Source organism: Mercenaria mercenaria, chromosome 1, assembly GCF_021730395.1.
Source record: "Mercenaria mercenaria strain notata chromosome 1, MADL_Memer_1, whole genome shotgun sequence".
Taxonomy (NCBI): Eukaryota; Metazoa; Mollusca; class Bivalvia; order Venerida; family Veneridae; genus Mercenaria; species Mercenaria mercenaria.
In genome coordinates this window covers 95978417-96002120 of record NC_069361.1, presented here as the reverse complement: position 1 = coordinate 96002120, position 23704 = coordinate 95978417, and the positions used below count along the sequence as shown (strand labels likewise).

Below are 23704 nucleotides of genomic sequence, written 5' to 3'. Positions count from 1 at the left end.
AAAATTCTTAATAAAACTTGAATTAGTTTATACTAATTTGTTTCAGTTCAATTGTGATGAAAGCTTCAAGCTTATTGTAACCACTCCCGAGTCCACTTCCTGGAAAAACCAGTACTGGTGTCATGAGAAGTCATTGTCGTGACCCCAGTGGGGCTCGAACCGACGATCTCTGGATTGAGCGGCCGACACCTTATCCACTAGACCACCGTTCCCCTTGAATTGTAAACTTAAATTGTAAAGACATGTTCAGAATTATGATGATCCTGTAATTCGATCTACAAAAATACTGTACTTTTATATGTTGTTTTAGAATATTTGTACTCGTTAATATACATATATGATGTGCATTATGATGTGTATTTAGGAACAATTTATAAACTTATAAGCTCGGAAAATATTTTAGTGTCAAAATATGAAAAATTAGAAATGAAATAAGGAAGATTTATGTTTGCTTGTCGTTTATATAAAAACATTCATGGAAAACAGAATAATATAAACTTAATATGATTTTTAGAACAAGTAAATGCTCGAGTTATTATCAAGCGTCAAATGTTAGAAAATGGCGATTTTCTGGCGTTACGCCTTTTAGCTCCAACTTATGACGTCGCGTCTAAGGGTTAACATATTAACATGATACATTTTAAAATAAATATACACTTAATCAATGGAGACAGATATAACAACCGAAACATACCTTTATACATCGAAATTATATAGAAAACAAAGTTGTATCGGCTTTACACCCGCCATGTTGGCACTGAGTCAGGGTCGCTGAACAGAGTCAAGATTATCCGGGTACATAGTGTGTGTAAGTCAATAGATATCAACATATATCTTGAACTAGACAGTTACTTTTTATTAGGAAACATATTCAAATGAACCTTAGGAAGAATTCAGTTATGAGAACAACAGAACGAAATTAGTCACAATAAGCCAATCGCTTAATAGCCTTGTTTCAATTTATTCATACATAATCGCCATGAAAATCTATGCATTTATTATGAAATCAATAAAACTAATAAAATAAATGGTTTAAATGTACAAATTGAAATCTGGCCGGTTAAATTGCTTCTTACAAAGCAGTGCATAGTTATTTACACTAGGATAAATCATTGTTATTATCTTTATCATAAGAATTGTTTCATTAGAATTGTCACTGCTGTTACGTGAGTCAATTAGTTTACCATGCAAAGCATTTAAGCAGTTTTATATAGCCGATGAATAATACTAGAATATAACACTGAAAGACAGACACATGCTATTATCACATCACATTATTTACAACCTTGGTACGAAATATTGGAAGCTTGCTTATTAATAAACTTTGACGGTAATTGGTTTTCTAACCATTGAATGTCAATCCTCATAAAGTGTTTACACAGGATTTGTTTGCTATTCAGTGTAATTGTGCGGTTGTCATTTTTGTTCGACGCCGCCAGGAGACGGTGTCGAGTATATGGGATACACTTTTATTTTGGACCCTGTAAAGATGGTAATGAATAGTTTCGGAATGATAAACTGAACACAGTGGATAGTTTGTAAAAGGACCCTCGATATTGCACGATAGATTTTAGTGAATAAACAAAAAAATAGCAAAAAGAAAACATAAGAAATGTATGTAATGCAATTTATTATGTGATATAAAACAATGTTATCTGTCTTTCCTCTCCTTATTTGTAGAGCAGAAAATATTTTTTAATTTACAATGTCGTCAAAATGTTGATCCGATTTATTGATAAGGGAGGTTACTCTGTAAGTTAAGTTTTCTATTTCTGACCTTAGCATGACCTACATACCTATCTAATTTTCTATAAATAGAACACACCGCAGATATACCATACTGCAACGCGTGATTTGCGGACAAGGGAGCGTTCATGCATTTTACAATAACGTTTCAGTAAACTTCGAAGAGAATATTAAAAAATAAAAATACGGAAAATTGCACTTTGCCTGCATAAAATTCCTTGAAAAAACGTATTAACAAATTAAATAAAGGAATCAATAAGCATATATAAGTTTAAATGAACGTAGGAAGTGCCGATGTTAACTTATTGTTAATCTTTTGTCTTATTTTCTTTGTTGATAGGTACAGTGATGTAATTTCAGAATGCGCTCATTTTTGCAGATACCTTTTACTGTTGTATATTTATATAATTGGTATGGTTACCTTAACTTCGAAGCATAGAGTTTCCCATTTGTGACCACATGTACAACTGGTCAGAATATTTCTAAATATTTTATAAACTCATCTTGATTCTAACCTTTGACATTTTTTTGCTTATGTGTCATATACTTATTGTTTACAGATATTCACTGTCAACTTAGGTGTGCAAAAAAGGGCCATCATTTGGCTGAATTTGTCAGTGAAAAGTTAATACTTCTTTAAAATGTGTTTAGATCGAAATATCAAAAGCCATGGGATCATAACTTATCAAAGCATCGGTGATTTTCAAATACATTTCCTTATTGAATTTATATTTTCATTAATTTTATATGACTAGTCAGTTGCTCCCTTTGTATTATATCTTGTTACTTGTTTCTTGTTTCTTTTTTTTAAACTTGTATAGATAGTTTGTTTTTGTATCTGTCCATTCCTGCCTTACTTAAAAAAAGATTTTCATTAAAACATTTTCTACACTTTGGCAGTGGGTTATTATGCTTGCTAAATTTCTTGTAATATTAGTTTACCGTTGGTCCAAAAAAAAGAAAGAAAAGAATTCTATGATATTCCAAAAGTATATAAGAAAGATTCATGACATTTACTTTGTGAATAGGGGCAATATAGAGATTATTCATGTTATATCATTCTTTTCTTGGACAAAATTTTTGGTTGTTTTGGCAACGAAAACTGTATAATCTGCATTCTGAAATATATAATGTAGGTGACTAAGGACCATGAAACTTCATCAGTGAATAGAAAACACTCATTACATTATATGATAATAAAAATAATGGTTTCTGTGAACAATAACTTTGAAATAATTATCTTTCAACATTTCCTCATTTCCCAACTAACTGCATTTCTGTGAAACTCCATACACATACTCCTGTATATAAGAACTTTTCACAGGTGCTGACCTTAGTTGGTGAAATAAATTCTTTAATTTTGTATGTAAAGGGACCACCTACTCGCAATGTCAATGTCATTGCAGGATTTGTATTGCATGGTAATACTTTTCTATCATGTTTATTTTTCATGCTTTTAACAGTTTATAACATATATTGTATTATGTGCTAATGTTGATAATTTGTAACCAGTCAGACTAACCAAACTAATAATTAGGTGATTTCTCATATCGCAATAAATGTACTTCAGATACAACACTTGGCGGCGTGTTTGATGCTTGCATCAATGAATTTTCCTTGTATCTGACAGTACCAGCTACCTTTCTTGCAGAGAGACATCATTAACATTATCAAGAATAAGTTATTGCGCATGGTAAATATGTACAACATCGCTCGTAATCACTCACATATGGAAAATATAACTGAAGCTGCATTAGATATACAAATACGTAAGAGCATTGATATCTGTAGAATTGGTGTGAAACAGGGTATACTCTCAATGTATACTGTGCACAATAAAAGTCAGTGTATCAAATATACATATGATGTGCATTAAGGCAGGACTTACGTAATACCCTTCAACATCTAGTTAAAAATATTTGATATCGTCCACAATTTTAGCAGTAGTCATCGTTTATTGCTTTAAATAAAACTGATCACCATTCAGATAAGATAAAGACCACCAATTATTTATATAAAATACACAAGTTAAGTATAATCAGACAAAATGAAGCGTTTAGTTAATTCAGAAAAAAACTTCTTTTTCAATGATTTGATGTTTCACGTTTAGATTGATTATGTACGACTTATCCTATCATTTTCTGTATTGTCACATTTTAATACTCGTTAAGCTTCGAGAAGAAGTGTTCTAGTCCTTTGAAAATCGATATTGCATCACCTACTTCTACGAGCTTTATTTTTTATCTTTACTGCAAAACATAAACGTTTTCCCGAAATTTTCTTAGACGAACAGTTGTAAATATATTCTCAGAGAAGGCTTATATACCATGTTATATTGTCAAAATCTAAAGAACTGAAAATTTAATCAGTAGATTCCCTGTTCCTTAAACGTTTCTCCCTTAATTATTACATGCTAGAAAGAATTTAATAGCACAATGATCAGAAATTTCGTTAAAATCTAACAGATCCATTTTTCAAAAGATATTAGAAATTATAAGCGTTTGTAACCACTGGCTCCTCCTAAAGTACGTAACGTCGCCCTTTTCTTATAAATCGATCACAATTTTCAACTCGTGTTATCTGCAGATTGAAAATAACTAAAGTCCAAAATAACTATTTGTTTTACCATAGAGAAGGATAGCGCCGAAACGTTAACATTTATACAATTGCTGACTGAAAACCAATAAAATAACGACGACTGTGCTCTGGACCAATGCAATGCTGTTTATCTATACATGTACGTCATAAAATAAATCTCATTATTTTACAAAATGTTTACTAAAATGACAATATAACCTGGGAAGGTAAGAGCTGAACAAAAGCACACATAAACAAGCAATCTCTTTTAAAAAGATGTTCGGCGTTCGGCGTTAGTGGGGATTAAATGTATTGAGCATGTTGGATTGTACAGTCTACATAAGAAATCCATTGTTACTTCTTCACTTAATCATGACGCTTTACAACAGAGTTCGAATATTCTTGTGCAATTTCAAATTAATACTGCATTTGTGAGAGTTTTTTGGTAGATATACCGGCAAATAAACAGCATTTTGTTATTCAAAGTTTTATCAAACACTGGCAATTATTTCTATCATTTCAATCAAGCCGCAGGTACATTACAGAGATTACGGAGATAGCCGAGTTCATCACGTCCGCCAGCTACACTATACATAAATACTCAAATCGTTACACAAATTGGAGTTACAAGATTCGTGTATTGTGCGTTTTAATCGACCTGACGGGGCGGGGTTTCGCGACGCTCCATTGCATTATTGTGCAGGATATGTAGTATATTCGGCAACCTGATTTCTTATTCAGCGGTCAACTACCTTGCATTGTAACCAGTGTAGCGTTGAACTACCGAACGATTACGGAATTAAACAATTATATTGCTCTACTTATTTTGCTCGTTTTTAGGTCACCTGAGCATGAGCAATGCTAAGGTGAGTTATTGTGATCGCTCGATGTCCGTCATCCGTTGACTGTCTGTCGTCTGTCAACATTAAGCTTGTGTATGCGATAGAGGCTGTATTCTTCAATCGATCTTCATGAAATTTGGTCAGAATAATTGCCTTAATAAAATCTAGGTTAAATTTGAATATGGGTCATCTAGAGTCAAAAACAAGGTCACCCGGTCAAATCAAAGAAAACTCTTGTGTATGCAATAGGGGCTGCATTTTACACTGGATATTCATAAAATTTAGTCAGTCTAGTTGCCTTGATGAAATCTAGGTCAAGTTTGAATATGGGTAATCTAGGATCAAAAACTAGGTCGCTAGATCAAATCAAAGAATAACCTTGTGTATGCAATAGGGGCTGCATTTTTCAGTGGATCTTCATAAAATTTGATTAGAATATTTGTCTTGATGAAATCTAGGTCGAGTTCAAATAGGGTCATTTGGCGTCAAGAACTAGGTCACCCAGGAAAATCAAAGAAAAACTTTGTGATTGCAATAGGGGCTACATTTTAGGCACGATGTTCATGAAATTTGATGAAAAGGTTTGCTTTGATGAAATTTAGGTCAAGTTTAAATATGGGTCATGTTGGGTCAAAAACTAGGTCACCTGGTCAAATTAAAGAATAATCTTGTGTTTGCAATAGGGCTGCATTTTTCAGTGGATCTTCATGAAATTTGATCAGAATATTTTTCTTGATGAAAGCTAGGTCGAGTTCAAATATGGATAATTTTGGGGCAAAAACTAGGTCACCTGGTCAAATCAAACAAATATTTTGCCTATGCAAAAGGGGTCGCATTTTAAGCAGGATATTCATTAAATTTGATCAAAATGTTTCTTTTGGTGCAATCTAGGGCAGGTTCAAATATGGGTCATCTTGGGTAAAAACTAGGTCATCCGTTCAAATCAAAGAAATACATAGTGTATGCATTAGGGTCTGCATTTTAGACTGGATATTCATTAAATTTGATTCTGCTGATTGTTTTGATGAAATCTATGTCAGGTTCAAATATGGGTCATTTTGGGTCAAAAATAGGTCAACCGGTCAAATCAAAAATGTACCTTGTTCTAGCTGTTCTCAGGTGAGCGACCTAGGACCATTTTGTCCTCTTGTTTGAGTTTATCATTATTTGCATAAGTCAGAGATTAACTCCGCCCCGCCAAAACCAATCATCAATCATTAAAACTACAATATTATGTGTCTAAATACCTCCTGTCCAAGCTTCTCCGATAAAGACCGTTAGAGACGGTATCTACTGTATCTATTTACCAGTAATACACCGTTGAAATGCAGCGAAACTTTTTGTGAAACAGCAGATTAATTTCAGCCAAGTAAAAGTATGCATGTATTAATTTCTGTCCAATCCCACTGTTTTTATTGTTCGTAGAATTATAAATTTACAATTTTTATTCGTTCTTTAAGTTGGTCAAAAAGTGGCTTAGACAACTTAGCTGAAAAATAATACATATTCCTTATTTGTTAGGTTTTTTTGGTATTTGTTCTTTTTTTTTTGGTATTTGGTTTTCCAGTTTCTGTATTTCCTAATATTTGCCTTCCGTCTTAACACTTCCATCAATATAAAGACTGTAACATACACGTACCTGTGAAAACTTTCAAAGTCAGTTGATATTAAATGGAAATAACCTAATAAGTTATATATTAGCCGACATATAATTAGTATCATTGTTTCATTTTATTTGTGTTATTACTGAAATGACAAAGCTGTTGCAAAACATTGCAATCAGTGAAACGTTTTGGAATATGAAACAGCTGCTACTGAACAGATATTGATAAGTGGTTGTATTCACTATCATTTTAGTGTTTTACTCGGTGATAAGTGTATTTTCACAGCAACTTTCACACTTTGTTATAAATTGCAATTGGATAGTTCAAGGAGTACTCCGTTTCCATAGAAATAATGTATTTTGGATCACCGAGAGGTACGCTTATATTTTCTTATGTTTTCTTGACGTTTTGTTTAATCTCTACCATATTGATTTTTTTATCAAATTTTGCGATCCAATGCAATGCGACTGTTCTGTAGCTGAAACAAAGTAACTGCTTCAAATACAGACATTCATTTCTCTCAGGGCAATATATTTACAACAAATTAACAAATAAAAAGGTTCATAGTATACAACAATAATTGTAAATAAATTTAGAGAAAATATAAAGTACTTAGTACTTAAAATCATAATCCTAGAATTGATGCATGGGTAGTTTTGTAAATGCATTTTGCCATTACATAAGTGATTAAAAATTTCCCTAATAAACAAATACATTTCATTATACTTTGGCATACTAATGTTATATTTATAAGCATGTCGGTACTGTGAAATAAAGTAGATATGGTCTGCATCATGTCAAGATTCAGTTTTTGAAAGTAATTTACGGTTTTTTGTTCTAAATGTTCTGATATATCTAAATAATTTGGGCTGTGTATTAATGATATACTTCTAAAATAGGAATTTATTTTTAAACATATCATTTCTATATTTACCAGCAGTTTCTTAACTTCAATAACAAATCTGTTAGCTTTTGTTTAACTGTTGCAATAATCTAGTTTTGATTTCATTCAATATTATTCTTCGCACATTTGAAAAGTGTAACCTTAATACATTTTATCCTTTGACTGTGTCTCTGCAAAATTGTGGATTATATATAACATATGTTAATTTAAAACGTAACCTGTCTAAAATGAAATTGATCTCGTCACAATATCTAATGACAGTGGTTTTGTTCCAGATATAAAATATGTTTTAACGTTTTATCAAACAGATGTATTTGTACATATAGGTAAATATCATAACCTGTTATTTTTATTAAGGTAAATATTGCCGTAGTTCCTTCCCTTGCTTTACATGAAAACTTGAACCACTTCTACTAGATATTTTCTTGGGTTTTTGTATCTGTTTATAACCTCGATTTCTATTCTTATCAGTACAATAGTACTGGACTTGATCTCTTGCTAGTACCATAATCTTTGTTTTTGAGAAATTAAGTACTTATTTTATTTTATCACAATTTGTTGCATACAGATGTAAAGATTCTTTAAATATGTGTCAAATTCAGCTGAAATATCACTCACATGAGCTTCCCATTACAACCAAAAGGTTTTAAAAAGTCATACGATTTTCACGAAGGCAGTTGACGTCTTCCACTAAACCATTGTAAAAAAAACAAACAAAAACAAACAAAAAAAAAAAACAACAACAAAAAACACAAAAAAAAACCACGTAGATCAATCAGAGTTAATGAAAATAAGAGAGTGGACAGGCTTTCACCTCGTGGGAAATAAATATATCTGATTGCGCTGATACAATGTTACAGAACTTTTCAATTTCATAAAGATTGTAACCATATTCATACAATCAACTATATGGACAGCATACACGAGTGGCGTCAATTATATGACATTTTACATTCTCTGTATATTTTTAGGGGAGAGAAAAAAAGAGCATTTAATTTTGTGCTGTTTTTTTGCGTTAATACGGGTATACATCACATTGGTTTTTTTTTGCAAATCATCCAAGAATCGATAGCGCGACTCCTGAATTTGCAAGAAGTCCAAATATGGTTTAAACCCTTATAAACGCACAAAATAGCATGTAATTCTAAAATGCAGCTATCACTACAAAACACAAAATAACGAATATAAAGCTGAACCGGCTTTACTGGTCACATGTATTAAGCAGCCATTTGTAATTTACATCCAAATTGAGTTTTTGTTCCAATTTTAACTTTTCTTAAGCAGCCACCTGCATTAAGCAGTCAGACCGTGTCGCTTCCTTGACTGGCTTCTTCGCACAAGTTTGACTGTATTCACATATTTTTCATTACATTCCTTCGAAATATTCCTCCTTTACATGTCTTCTGATCTATTTCTCGAATGCTCCGGCATATTCCTCTTAGGGTGTAGCTCCAGGATACTAGAGAGGCATTCTGGGAGCGAATTTGGTGGCCCTCAAGATGTTTCTTTAATTTTGGGATGGAGCAAAATTCTGCAAAAATGTGGGTTGGAAAGTACAGTAACGACCTTATCTTCCAGGACCTGCGTTAAATGCTTGACTCGTGCGTCAGAGCATTATCGTGAAATCAGAATGTACTTGACCACATGACTTTGGTAGCATTTTCAGATTCTTCAGTCTTATTTGACATTCTTATTTCTGCATTTTCTTTCTTTGTCCAACAGGTGTGTATCAACGTTAATATTTTGTAAACTGTCGCTGTATTTACACATATTACGGTTCTTAAAATATGTATATATATCGCCTGTTTTGACATGGATTTAAGATTCTTTTACTCAAAGACGACCAGTAGTTTCGGTTTTGTTTTGTCAAATTTTATTATTGTTTAAAACATCGTAATATTCTTATTCATCGTGTTTTTCTACACTTTCAGAGTGCAATAAAACCTCACGACATTTACTAATTACCAGACAGTCTTAAATATGATGTTTGCTGTTCTATGTTTAACATTCAGTCTGCATATCTATATTTTACATATAAAGAACAAATAATATGTTTATGAAATATCAAATGCTATTCAGACGTTCTGCTCATCAGACTTTTGATTGGGTTACGCTTCTCTGCATTTCTGTTTATATACTCTTGGTCTGATTGTCTCGAGTATATTTTTCGTGCAGTGACCATGATATATCAATATTGATAGGAACTGTAGGTATTCAGTATTTGAATAACTTCATGTTAGACAGAGTGTTCAGAGACAAAAGGACTACAGAAGTATATACCATTGAGTGTTTTATATTTAAAAATATTTTCTTCGTGAACATGTAAGTATTCGTATTTTGTATTGTGCACTTTTTCAGAAATAACAGACAAGAGAAACACATCAAGAATTAGGACTATTTAAACACTAAAATATTTAAAATCAAGTAGTTGAAACAACCCGAAACTGTAAAACAGGGTATCAAGCGCAGCTAGTATTAAATAATTTTCACATCAATGAACACCAGAAACATAAGATTTCATATCATTCAAAGTAAATATAGCTTCGTACCGATTTGTCAGTTTTTCATGATTTTGCTATCCGCATCAAAAAAAACTTGAAGACATCTTTTTATCAAATTTCAATCACAATCAATTTCAATTTTCGATTTATTGCATAAAACATGTAAATACAATGCCTATAGCAAATACAAACATAATATAATATGGAGCACAGAGAGTGCATAATTATTTTCAGAAGGGACAATAAACTAATAAGTCAATAAACGACAATTTTTCACAATGTTGTCACAAACTTATATAATATTTTCACTCTAAGGCGAACCTTTAACATGTGTTCTATGTATCTATATTAATATCAAACAATTAAACCTGTGTTCAGGGTATATCTACAGTAAATCAAATATATTATGAATTTCTCCTTTCCATTGCCAGATAAATGAATTTTGCTAAATCATTTGAGATTTTACTAGAAGTTGAAGAGATAAGACTTTGGACTTTATTAGTGTTTGGCCAATGACAAAAATATGGTTTTAAACATTTTCTTCTTAGTTCACTATGAAATGGACAGACAAGTAGGAAATGATATTCACTTACTCATATTGCAAAAAGTGCATATTCTATCTTCTCTTAATACGTTTCCCTACCTTCCTATTTCAATACGGAGTTTATGTGATGAAGTTCGAAATTTATACAGTGCGTTTCTATATTTACCTTCAGGAAAAACCCTTAAATATTTCTCTAATTCAAAGTCATGTGAGTTATTCATATCAGAATACCAGTTTTGCTTATAAGTATCAACAACTCTTTGCTTAATAATTTCATATGGGATATCTATAAAATCTTGATCAATCCACATGAGAATCTAAGAAATGTTTGAGTTGATAAGCCCAAATTATTGTTATTATAATTTCTGTTTAAATCCACATCTTGCCTAAGTAAGAAATACGCCTGTTTTACGAGTGAAGTGTTCTTTTGACTTAATATTTTCATCCAATATCGCAGCATTATCGTCTTTCTTAGTACTTAAAACGGAAACCGCCCTGTTTCACCATACAGTGCCGACAAGTTTGTTGCAAAGTATACTTCTTATAAATTTTGTGTGTATTAATTCTACCTCTTTTGCAGTATGAAAACCCCATATTTCAGCTCCAAAATTTAAAACTGATGCAACTAGGGTGTCAAATAGCTTAAATTTCTGTGACACAGGGAATTCTGTGTTTCTGAATACTTTCAATAAATTGTACATCGCAAATGATGCATGCTGAGCAATACTATTTTAGGTTCTAGACCAGTAATCGTTTTTAAACAGGGTAATTCCCAAGTATTTAATAAAGGTTTGTCGTAAAACTTTACTCGCAAGATTGAGATAGATATTACTTTCCCGTAAATATCAAAGAAAATATGTTTCCCGGTAAATCTAATAAGCGTAATATTTGAAAATGTATATCTCAGAGATGTATCGGTAAGTATTATAGCACTATATTTTACGAGAATATAACAAGATAATTTTATAGCATTTGTAACTTTGTGCAAGCATTTGTTTCATGAGAAGGCTTTTGCTATATTTTAGTTCGTATTAAAGCGGGTGAGGGCGAGTGGCGTTGGAGAGGAAGGAGGGGGAAAGGTAACTGCAAATCTAGAACATTCCACAAAACTACGCTAACACAGTGCAAAAAATAAATATACAACTTTGAGAAATGTCGGGGGAGAGTAGAGCGAATGTATTGCACACACTAAGCACTATATCGTATAGCTGTTTAAGTGTGCCAATTCAGTTGTTTTTATAATGGAGAAAATGACTGTCCTTTTTATTTCATTTCCATTTGTGTACGTGTCAACGTCATACATGTTTTGTAAACGATTCGAAGCCGTTTTCACAAATATAGTCGCCTATCCACCCCCTTTTCTGTTGCAAACGCATTAACTGAGATAAAAGTTACGCGACGGTATGAAAATATTACAGTTACAAGAAAATAAATTATCTTGAGTTTGGTATGATGTATATCTTATGATTATTGAACAATATTAACCATTTTATTCCCCGCAATACACTGAAATCGGCGTAAAATAAAAATTGGAAAACCACAGGTCGTCCAACACGACATAAACGAAAATGTTGCAGGCTCGGTTTGATTGAGCCTGTTCATGGACGGTAGTGGGGATGCAAGCTACCGTCCACACCCTCTAGCCCCGGGTTGAGCAGAATTCAACATTTACACATGTTATAAGTACTAGGATATAATTTAGAGACATCCGCAGATGTATTCATATGGGGGTTATCATCACCATGGAATCGTGTTTTCGTTATCGTAGTTTCGTGATTTTGCGTTTTCATCATCGTACTATTGAGTATCGCGTTTCAGATCAACACATTCAAAGGCGATGGCCCTAACGGAATTCCGTAATCTGATGCATAATCCTAGTACAAAAATATACAGCGTCAAAATAAATTATCGCATACTATTATCTACGTCCTTGGTACTAAGTTTTGCATCTGATTAATGTCAGTTTGTATGCAAATAACTAGGTTTTGTTTCCTTTAAATGCCAATATTTACCTAGGTGTTACAAATGTTTTGTTTTGGATAACTATGTTCTGCAGGTTTGTAAATACCATCAACAAATTACTGACATGATCAGGGAGCACAAATTATTAAGTGCACATGGGCTGTGTATGTATAAAATAAAAGCAATAACTGAACACATCCGAAAATCTTTGGGAAATTGCTCGTTATCACTCAAACCTGCAAAACGCAACTTAAATTACGTGCAAGCCATAATTTCTGGGAACTTGACGTTGATTTAGAAAAAAGATAGGACAGAATATACTATTGCTAGTTTTCAAGTTATCAATGTACACCTCTAACATACTTTCCACAGTTACACGTCAAAAGCGCATGTCCCCTCAATGGTTTGGTAGAGAGTAAATTTATCTTGAGTGAACGTTGACCAGAACTTTTAAGTCTACAACGCGTTATTGGAACATTAAAATACGGTTACATATAGACGCATTTCATAAATCTATCGAATAATGCATATTTTTTTTTTTTTGTAAACGGGACAGCGCATTATCACTTAACAAATTACTACGTAGTCAATATTATACAATTATTGCCTTTTGGTGAGGTCGATATGTGGACCGAAAAAAAGGCAACAGTTGTTTTATTATTAAATCCAGCTTTCTCATAAGTATTAACATTAATATTAGGTTATTTAACATTGTTCTGTACAATACGGAGATATATTTGGACGAGTACCCAGCTGAGAAAACCATATTGGACGAGCCGCTAGGCGAGTTCAATATGGTTTTCTCAGCTGGGTACGAGTCCAAATATATCTCGTATTGTACAGTACAATGTTAAATAACCGTTTTATTCTATATCTATTTTATCTTACTATAATAATAGTTTAAATTAAAAATGTTTCACACAATATTGTATTCCTGCCTTTTCTAGTTTTTCCCAGCTTGGTATGAGTGCAAATATATATTATACAGAACAATGTTAGGCCTTAAATAACCTTTTTATTCTATATTTATTTCACTGCATATGCAATATACGTAATTCATTGAATGTTGTTTTCTCTGCGTATCATTGTTAAAAAAGTATATGGTGCGACCTCCCTACAACAGCCATTTAGCGATTTGGGTGGCACTAATACTTGGCTGAGTTATTATGCCCACAAACATTGTCAGCAAGTTTGGTGAAGATCGGATGAAAACTGTTCAACTTAAGAGAGCGGACAAGGCTACATTCCCCGTTTTTCGAGTAATTCAAGGACTATAATCAAAGAGTGGCTGGTACAGTTTGGCTGGTTATCGAAATTTGCCGAGATGTTATGCCCACAAACATTGTCAGCAAGTTTGGTGAAGATCCGATGAAAACTGAATTAGAGGGCAGACATGTTTTGGATGCTGACCGCCCGTCCGCTGCCATTCATAATCTTCTCCATTTTGTTTCTTAACCGTTAAATAAAAACTGCTGAGGTAGCTGAGGTAGCTATTCAGACAGTCAGGGCTGATATCTTCCAATTTCTAGGTTTCATCAGAAACGGCTTCTTTTAGCGACTTTTCAAATATTCCAACATCTGATGATCTTTTTTACTGTATTTTTAAGTTTTTGAATATTAACGAACGTTTTAATATCTAAATCAGATAACATTGTTTTTGTGTGTACTCAAATTAAATCCAGATTTCAAGACGCATATTCAAGCTCTATACATAGAGCGCCTACTTCATCCGATTTACATTCGGAACATTTTCACGCGTTTCGGGCTTTATCGTATGTTTACTATCGGACTGTTGAACCGTCCAAATACAGAAAATACAGGATTTTTTGTACGCGCGTGCGTCCAAATACAGAAAATACAGGATTTCTGTACGCACGTGCATCCAAATACCGTGATATATTGTACGGTCACGTGTTGCAAATGAACGTTCGCGATTGGATAGATAAAATAGATATAGAATAAATACAAGTATCTGCAGCCTTTGGTCATTTTTCCTGGTAAATTGTGTACGACGTCGCATTGTTTTGACGTCAAACCGTGATGAAGAATTTTAATTTCACAGAATTATAATTAAAACTAATTATCTAAAAATATTCAAACAAAACATCAATAGAACTGAAATACTTTTACCTATTTCTTCGTAAAGGACGTATTGGGTAATATTAGCACATATAACGGTCCTTTTACTATTGGTGACATGAAATATTCATATTTGCAGATGACGCAGTGCTATTTGCGCATACACCTGCAGCTCTTCAGTCTATGCTGAAAGACCTAGAGATTTATTGCGAAAATCAGGGCCTTAAAGTAAACACAAATAAAACGAAAGTCATAATATTCGACATAGGAAGACGTGCACAATGCAACTTTACATACGGTAATAATATCCTATAAAACGTGAAATCTTTTCAAAATCTTGGAATAAATTTAATTAAAAATGGACACTGGCATCGTACCCAAAATAAATTAGACATTCACTATTTGCATTGCATAATCTATTTATAGTATTTAATCAGAATTATCCATTATAACTGATAAATGTAAACCTTTTGATATACTTGACGGGTCTGTTTTGAACAATGGTGCGGAATGGCATACTTATGGATTAACCAAGAAAATATCCAGATCAACTTTCAAAATATTAAAAATAGAATAATTGATATATATAAACAAAGGTGGTACTCAAATATTAATAATTCAAGCAGATTGGCGTCGAATAGTCTTTACAAACACTCATTTCAACTTGAAGAATACATTAATCGTGTAAATATTAGTAAATACAGAATATCACTGGCAAAATTTAGGCTATCTTCTCATGATTTAGCGGTTGAATCAGGGAGATATGAAATGCCAGAAGAAAAGACAGCCGGTGTCTAAAACTGGAACATGAATGTAGTAGAAAACGAATTTCATTTTTTTTTGTTAGTCGTCCCAGAATAATGCAGTTTACGGAGGAAATTTTTGAAACCATATTTTTGCGTTTTCATAAGTTTAATCATTTATCTAAGTACCTATATTTTGCTACTAAGGAACGAAAATTATGTCTCTGGTACTAGTGCTTTACTTTGAATAGTTCGTATTGTTATTGCAATATTTTTTTCACCTATAAATATTATCTTACTTTGTATACATACTTCATGTTACGATTTTCTCTGAAAAGGTCACATGTTCTGCTTCATACATGTTAAAATATTTTGGCTGTAAATGTATATGTGTTTCATGCCAAATAAATGATACTAGTATGTTATGTTATGTTTTAATTTATTGTTGGGTGCTAGGGTATTTTATATAATATATACAGTCAAAACCCGGCTGCAGAACCTCCCTTGGGGACTGAAAATGCTGGTATTTGTGAAAACATATTTTTTTCAAGACAAGTGACGTGTAACCATAGTAAGCAGGTTATATGTATTTGGAGGTTGTCTACAGTACGGGTCTGTCTGCATAAGGGAGTTCATCGGTTCTTAAGACAAGTGTGAATGTACCAAATAATAAAGCAAAAACAAAACAAGATTAAATGGGATAAGGCCGTGACTTTATTATAAATTTTTAAATGAAAATTATGGCAAATTGTAAATATATAGCATGGTATATAGGACAATGATGAGAAAATATGAAAGACAAAGCTCCAGCTAAAATGCCTGGAAGCAACATAGCAGCGCGAAGGTGCAGAAAACTATGAAAATAAGCGCAGAACATACCAGACCTAATAGGTAATTGTAGGTTCTAGTAAATCGCACTAATGAGAAACGAGGCAAAGATGCTCTCAGAGATCTCTATGACATAAGATGATAACTATAGATTTCAACGAATGTAATGAATTTTTAATTTTTATACTAATAAGATTTACAATATGACATACCGAAATGCACATTACGTGTATTAAGGGCCACTCAACATTTTATGAAAATAAAATTCGCTAAAACGAGATATGCAGTGAATACACGTTTACTTAATATGTACAGCAGCTCATTGACAAACAGTTAAAGTCTAGAGCTAGAAAATATCTTTTGCTATGTACCTTAATTTTTAAGATGTATCAATATCTATGAAACTCGCTGCATATTTTACATATTGTGTATATTTTAACGTTACAATGTCATTCAGGTACATGTACATATGTACATATTATCCAATAGTTCGATTACTATAAGCCAGGGTCATCATGAAACCTTTTGCGGAGGTTTCAGTTAAAATGTATTATATATTTATTTTGAACGAACATCAGACAAACGGACGGACGAACGGACGGATAGGAAACCAATAGCCTTAAGACTTTCAACCAGAAGAGTCTTACTGCCACTGACTTGTTACGTCATAAACAGAATATGCTTGAACAGTTTCCTGTGACGTCTTCTTTGCATTCATATTATCGAAATTATTATTCATATCATTATTGTTATTATAATTATTATTATTATTATTATTATTATCATTATTCTCATAATTGATTCAAATCTGTTTTACACCTATTTTCGATATATCTTGTTTATTTAGTTTTCCATATCAATGCATTTTTATAACTTATTCTAGGCATAGGAAAAGGATATCAATATAATTGCACCTTTACTAATCCTACCTGGTGTTCTGTATTACAAAAGTGCTTTTATTGTGACATTTCGATACAAGCAAAACTGTATTATCTCCACTATAAAATACCTACTGGTATTTCATTTTATTATCGGCTTGTTTAAAGTTATTTTTTACCATAAGTAAGTTGACAAAATCATAGGAACCAGTGGTTCAGAGTTAAATCAAACACATATTAATAAATCCTAAACTATTTTGTTGTGCAAAAATGTATATTATTGTGTTTTAAACCGTTTTCGTTTTCTACACTATTGTGTAATTGCAAGGGAAGTAAACTAATAAATATCTCTGCTTTAAAGTACTAGCCCAAGGCAAGAGTTGACATTCTTTGCGGATCACAACTTTGAATTAAATATTAAAATTTCTGTTATTGATATTAGCAAAACTATCATACAATGTACATTTGTGAAATCATTTTTGTTAATTTCAAGGACTTGGAAATCAATTTCTAGACTTCATTTAATGTATTTCTATCAATGAAAATGTTAGGGTCTATCTCTATTTATTCTTTTACATGCAGGCAGTTAAGTAATGCATGCAATGGACCTAGATAAATCGGATCTAATAAAATTAACCAGGTACAGCAGTTACCTTTCAACACTAGGTGCCCCAATAGCTGCCGATCCCAACCATGTCACGCCGCTCTTATAGCTAAACTGTTTAAAGTCATTAGGAGAATAGCCGGTTGACGACATTAGTTTTCTGCAGCCCCTTATACCAGCGATTGACCGCTGTTGTTGTGTTAATGCTGGTGTTACAGTTGTTGACGTAATGGATTATCCGCATCAAAGCGTACAGGTTAGAACTGCGTCTTATTACATACCAATTTTCCTCTATGCAGTCTCTACAATCACTTCAACCATCTGACCGCCATTGCATACCTGAAGTACTGTTGAAAACGGCATAGAACCAATTAATTGTATGTCGTCACTTTCTCATCGGATCTGTTTGGCTGTAACTAGAATATGCAGCATGCTTTTTATCATTTGAAGCAAGGTATTTAAATTTAATTTTGACAGTTAGTAAAGAAACAACCATTTGTGTATTTCTTTTATTTAATGACGTAATAGTTTGTATATTTTTTGAAATATATTAGGCTACAAAGAAAAATTCTTTGATTCACCCAAACGTTACACAATCATGTCACAAAATATTTCCGCAACACGAGTAACAATGTACGTTAGAAATGCATAAACCTCAATACACCTCGTGCGGAACCAGTACTTGCATATTGTACATATGATTTAAGTCCATAAATAATTATGACTTAGAATAACAGTGTTTGTCAGCTCACTATACCTGTTTATTTTTTTAAAATAAAATTCACATCAGACTGATCCGGTCAGTGATTGAATAATACCAAAATAACTAATATCTTGCTGACTGTACGGCAAAACACGTGTCTCCATTCCTTTCCAGAGGATATATGCAAATGCCGTATAAACAGAAAGTACATCAATCAAAATAATAAGCGCAGACAGAAAATATGTAATGTATACTCATCTGAATTGTGAATTCTCAAAAACAGTAGCACTGAAGTTTTCTGCCGTATTCTTCTCCTATGAATGTTTGTAAACGATCTGTCCTCTACGGATTTCCGATAAAGAATGTACTTGTCACTGCACTAAATTTGCCCATGAAAAACCCGTGGGATTAAAACTTGTCAGTCTAGTATTTGAACTGATACCACTATAAATACAAATACAGGTGCGGATTAGCAGTGAGGCGTTATGTTCGGCAAGACGATACCCACCAAAATTAAAATAATTTATTTCTTAAGAGAACGTAAATTTACATAATTAACGTTTTAAAGCATCAATAAGCATACCGAAACAGATTCTTAATATCATGTTAGCACACCGGGTCAGTATAAACAAGCTTTGAAAATAGAAGCGGCATTTCTTACAAAGTATCAGTTTTCTACATCGATGAACAAACAAATGTTGATACCTAATGAGTCGAGGAAGTTCATTATGTTTACGCAGGTGCCTTCTGTCTAATTAGCTAGAACATCGCCATTTGATCACAATTAATAGCTTTTTTTGCTGGCACTATCTCCTGCCGTATAAAATAGCCATAGAAACAGTTAAAATGATAAACATTAACAGAAATTTACCGGCTGATTGATTGTACCGATATAAGTTTCGACAGGATTGATTCTTATATTAGAATTAATATTCAATGCATATTTTGAATCAGAACATTGAAAACATTGCCAATAACTTATATAATAGATATGACTTATTAAGTATTGATTGATTTTCATTTTATATTTAATTTTGAATGTTTATAAATTGTTATAACTGAACAGACTTAAATAAAACTAAATATGTTCAGAACATTTATCCATATTACACCGATAAATGTTAGTTATTATTTGTTTAAGTGAAAAATACTTGGCAGTTGTTCTAGAGGTTCTGGTGTCAACATTACGAAGATTACAAATTGTCTACGTATCTAGTATGCCATATGAAAGAAGCAAATGTAGGTAAAGCGAAGACTATTGAAATATATATAACACATAAAGTGTTTGCGCGTACGCGTCAGTATCGTAATCTCTGCTGTTGCGGTGAAATGAGTGGATTTTGGTCGTGACTTTTTGTGTTGGAAATTATACATGTAAAAGTATATGTTTCTACGATACACGAGAAGCTAGTGAATTACATAGATTGAGTGACATTTAAATTATTAAATTTATCCGTATATTCTAATGATAATGATGATAATGAACAAATATCGAATTGTTTCTTGGGCCGACTAGAAAACTCAGTTTGATCTGTGCAAAAATCTCCACGAACGAACGTGCTAAATAATTCATCAGTGACGTCATAACACCATAGGTGGACCCGTGACTTGACGTAAAACATTTACCGCCAGATATACATTTTGGTGTGTATGATTTTTTTCTATGTTTTACCTCCTTTTGAATTCATTAAAACTGAATAGCGAAGAGTGCAGACCATGAGCAGACTGCCCGGATATGCAGGCTGATCTTGGTCTGCACTGGTCGCAAAGGCAGAACCACTTGCCGCCAGCAGGCTAAAGGTTAACAAACATCCAATCGTACATTGTATAGCAAGATACGTTGTTTGATATGTATTTGTCTTTCTCTAGTTCAGATGTCTATGTTTACATGCTAAGTCAGTATAAGACAACATCTCGGTTCGATTTGTTTCTCATATATCAAGAGATTTCAGGCATTTATTGTATAATTGCACCTTTTCCAGGCAATTCTATTCTCTTAAGGGAGACACTTGTTTTCTGCCTTGTCTAGAAAAAAATGTTTTCATATTTCAAATCAAACAAAAGCTGAATATAATTAATAATTATACCATTGTGTCTACGTTAGATATTGACATATTTACGCTTACCTTTCTAGCACCTGTCAATCAAGGAGATATTGACATATTTACGCTTAACTTTCTAGCACCTGTCAATCAAGGAGAATATTTGAATGGAATAATCTATAGATTTCTTGAAGAGTTTTCCAAAGTAAAATTATAAGCGATTTCCTACATTTTCATATATACTGCCTGTCATTATTAAGTGCTCTTTTAATACCCTCCCCCCCCCCCCCCATGTGCGAAATAGATGTCACAGTAAATACACTAACCAGAAATATGACGCAATTAACTGAGGAAATGTCACAGTTTTGAGGTTCGACATTAATCTATGGCCACTGCGGTCAATACTGTGGGACAAAAACATAAAAAATAGTCCGTTGCACACAAAAATGACAAACGACTTAATTAACTTCCTTTTGGTTTTGGAATTGTGTTTTATATGGAACTAAATTTACATCTGTGATTCTTATGATCCTTAATATTTTAATGATTTTTTTTGTTATCATACTGCTATCCTACTGGCGTTTTCCAACAAAATAGTTTTCCTAAGCAGGATGAAATATACCAGTTTAGTACCTTACAAATGTAAAAAATATGCAAATTTATAAGATTAAGTTTTATAAGCGTTTAAATGTTTCTGTTATATTTCTGTAAACGTTCCGACGATTTGTGGTAATATTTAGTGAAAGCCTTCTATAGTGTTTTGGTAGCGTTAACCACATTTTAACAACCTGTTTTGTTATATATACATTTCTTAAATTAAATTCCACTAATTGCAAAGTAAATAAACTGTTATATATAGATTCCATATGATGTTGCTCGAGAGACATCTCATCGCTTTTATCATATACCTTTGTTACTGAGTTACAACTATTAAAATAGTGAAATGTTAATCCAAAAATGACGCTTCTAAAACTGAGATATTAGCATTGTTAAGCTGTAATTTCCTTGGATAAAATTGTTTCACCACTTCTAAAAAGTATAGGCTGTCCATATCTAAAATTTCACCAAGTTACCTGGATGGTTTATGTAAACAATATCGAACTAGGTCTCTGTAGAAAAACAAAGCATGGAATCTCGTTCTTAACGGTATAAAAATAACATACTAGTATATAGAAGAATAACGGCAGTGTTTTGTACAAACATCTTAGTAGGAACGTTAAACCTTAAGATGTATACTGCGATAGTTATTTAGGAAGTAATTATATAGGTAAATAACGGCTACAGTACAGTATGGTCCACTTTCAGCACACAAACGTATACATGCTTATACATGAATATATTTATTTTATGCTAAGTGGTAAAATACTGAAAACTATCAGTGAGATATTTCTCTATATCACTCACAGTGCCGACATTCTTTTTTTTCAGATAAAATTATCTCCCTTGAAATATATTCTTTAACTCCCTTTGTTGCCTTTGTTCTAGTACCCTTTGATTATCCTAATATTCAAGCCATACACTCGTGAGTCATGTACAGCTACACAAGTCTATATAGAACAAGCTAGCTATAATAAAGTTTGCAAAAGAAATAATAGTAATTCTCTAGAAATGTTCCCTTGTTTGCTTGGCCTTGCCATTCATGTAGCTATAGCTATGTGTTTGGTTCCTAAATTTTTCAGCGGTTCACTATCGTATGGTAGATTTTACTGGCGACAGCACATTTAGTTGGTTGTTGTATTAGTTAATTATCACAAGCCATCAACTCAACCTTACGTAATATGCCAGCATTTTCGTCGAAATACTTTCCCAGCCAGCTTATTTCCAACTTTCATCCCTATATGTTATGTTATACAGCTCCTAGATCAATATTTCCTAGCTATTTCTATTAAATCTATTAAATCCATAATGATATTTAATTCTGCAGCTTGATTTACTTAGGACTTTTGGATATTCCACAGTTGTTTACGTTGTTTACGTTTTTCATGTTTTTTTTTTTAATCTGACAGTCAACGTGTGTTTGTTGTAGTGGATATAGTGGAATTATAACATTTTTCTTCGATGCTCAGATATTAGAGATTGATATAGTACATCGGCTGTATATCTGTTGAATTTTCGTGATGTTTTTTCTCTAAATAATAGACATTCTTGTTTATTTTAAATTCGCCTTAAAACAAACCGGCAACCTTAGATATATATGAATAATGCAATTTATAATTACAATAAATAGTCAATACCTTTCATGGTTATTTAGTTATGCTCCGGACACAAAATATGATGGTCAGTTTTGAACTTTTAACTCAATTGTGGCCTTGACCTTTGACCTACAGATCCGGTCCTTGTGCTCTGCACATCGGCTCATCGCCACCTACCTAAATACAAAGTTTGAAGTCAATATAATGAATATTCTGGACACGTAATATGACGGACGGACGGACGCATGTGCCATCACATAATACGCCCAGGAGTATGAAAAAAGTGATACTGCTGATAACAAAATATTTTTGGAAAAAAGGTTTATGTTACAAGCTCTTTTACCGTAGGAGTATTTTTTTCTCATTTGGATAAGTGTAATAGAGCACATAAATCGTTTCAGAGAGTTAAAATAGAATTGGTGTCGGTCAGCATTTCAGTTTTTAATATACTTTCACCTGCTGGTTAAAATGTGTATTTAAATGGAACTCAACATAATTAAAGCATGTAGCATCAATTTTATTTAATATGTCACCTTTAGGATATAATAGAATTATAAAATATATGTAACAGTTTGCAGATAGCGTGACATAAGGTAAGAACAATTTTGTGAAACGATACTAAGACTCAGAAAATAATCGGTTTTATCTAACTCCTAATAGAGAATGGTGTCTAGTTGTTAGTGCAACAGAGCTTGGTTAAACAGTCCAAATGCAGTGTTTTAAAAATAGAAATTAGGACATTCAGTAAAAAAGTTAAGTGAGAATTAAAGTTTGCATTTCCTACAATGTCATAGTTTGATAATTTTTGCCTTTAAAATCATCTCTACAATATCTTTTTATCATAACTTCATGAAGTGTACTTGAAATAGTCTATCAGTTTCCAAACATTTAGAAAACAAGCACACTTGACAGTAAATGCACAAACATTTTTGTTTGAACAATATTGGAAAGTAAG

At 32.6% G+C, this 23704-nt stretch overlaps 1 protein-coding gene across 2 annotated transcripts in view; it reads left to right on the top strand.

Annotated features, from left to right (window-relative positions):
• The window catches only part of LOC123529638 (melatonin receptor type 1A-like), a 210202-nt gene that overhangs the window by 7045 nt on the left and 179453 nt on the right, over positions 1-23704 (top strand). Inside the window, exon 1 of one of the 2 annotated variants that reach the window (XM_045310060.2) lies at positions 6969-7143. The exons of the other annotated variant lie outside the window; for it this stretch is intronic. The gene's annotated coding sequence lies outside the window, so the exon portion shown is untranslated. Of the gene's footprint in view, positions 1-6968; positions 7144-23704 lie in introns of those variants that run through there. 2 annotated transcript variants of the gene reach the window in all.